We start from the raw sequence: 1,600 nt of genomic DNA, 5'->3' as shown, positions 1-1,600 counted from the left end.
GTATGGACCAAGTGAATTTTGGTCTTAGTGTTCCAGTTTCCAGGATGATGACTGGCACATACTAGACACATCACAAATGTTGAGTAATGTTGTTGAGTATTGAAAGGACATCTGTAAATTTAGAGCTGGAAAAGAACATCTCATCCAGTGTCATTATTTAAAAGTGACAAAATATAAAAAAGAGAGATAACATGGATGACCCTGAATTGTACAAGTAGTTCTGGTTTTTTTCAGCATCCAAAAGAAAAGGCTTCAACTCAAAATCTAAGACTATATGGTACTATCCAGTTGCAAGTAAGCTGCTCATAAGGATACAGATGAATGTTTTGCACAAATTTGGTTCTGCTTGTTCTGTAACCATTCCAAGATCAAATTCAAGATAACCATTGTTGTCAAAGTCACAATTCATTTGTATCTATACATTTTCAGTCCCCTCTCAAGTTCACTTTTTTGGTCCACAATCCCTTCATGGCATTCTTTACTTCTGCATTTCTCAAGGTATAAATAATGGGGTTCAACATTGGAGTGACCATCGTGTAGAACACGGACACGAGTTTGTCTTCAGTGAAGGTGGAAAAGGGCCGCAAGTAGAGAAAAATGGCAGGACCAAAGAATAAAAGGACAACAGTGATGTGGGAGGCACAAGTGGACAGGGCCTTACGTCTCCCCTCTGCTGACTGGTTTCTCAAGTGAACTAGGATGACAATATAAGAAGAAATCAAAAAGAGAAAGGAAATCACAGAGAATAAACCACTATTGGCAAGCACAATGATCCCCTCCACAAAAGTGTCAGTACAGGCGAGCTTGAACAAGGGATGGAGGTCACAAAAATGATGGTCAATCACATGGGGACCACAGAAGGGCAATTGGAGAGTAATGAGGATCTGAATCACAGAGTGTAACATTCCTCCTAACCAGGAGCTTAACACCAGCACATGGCACACAGGGCGGCTCATGATGGTCATGTAGTGCAAGGGTTTACAGATGGCTACGTACCGGTCATAGGCCATCACTGTGAGTAGGAGGATCTCAGCAACCCCAAAGAAGTGGAAGAAAAAGATCTGGGTCATGCAGCCATCCAAAGAGATGGTTTTATCCTCAACTAATAAGGAAGAAATGAATTTAGGAACAATAGTTGAGGAGTAACAGATCTCTACTAAGGACAGGTGGCTAAGGAAGAAATACATGGGAAAGCTCAGACTCTTGATGCTGTTGACAGTTAAGATGATGAGTCCATTGCCCAACATTGTGGCCATGTACACAGGAAGAAACAACACAAAAGAAACTCTCTGTGCTTCTGATCCTGGAAGAGTCCTGTGAATAATAATTGGGTCACGTTGTTTGCAACAGCCATGGAATCCAATCATGTCAGATCAATGCTAAAGAAGCTCAGTAGGCCTGAAATAAGACAAATGTAAATTAGGCCACTGTAATTATTAAGATAGTTTCCTTAACAAGTATAACAAATGGAGAACAGAATAGCAAACACATTCCCTGCTCTTAAGGAACTCACATTCTAATAGGGGAAGATAGCATATAGCAAGTTTTTTAAAGTATCTGAAGTCTGTTACTTCAAAAATGTTAACTGAGAAAAGCGAAT

At 40.1% G+C, this 1,600-nt stretch overlaps 1 pseudogene; it reads right to left on the bottom strand.

Moving 5' to 3' along the window:
• Positions 1-425: 425 nt before the first annotated feature.
• Positions 426-1,354, bottom strand: LOC127540773 (olfactory receptor 4B1-like; annotated as a pseudogene).
• Positions 1,355-1,600: the final 246 nt, after the last annotated feature.

This window comes from Antechinus flavipes, chromosome 6 (genome assembly GCF_016432865.1).
Source record: "Antechinus flavipes isolate AdamAnt ecotype Samford, QLD, Australia chromosome 6, AdamAnt_v2, whole genome shotgun sequence".
NCBI classification, from domain to species: Eukaryota; Metazoa; Chordata; class Mammalia; order Dasyuromorphia; family Dasyuridae; genus Antechinus; species Antechinus flavipes.
Note: the sequence above shows the minus strand (reverse complement) of the source record. Positions and strands in the feature narration are given on the sequence as shown.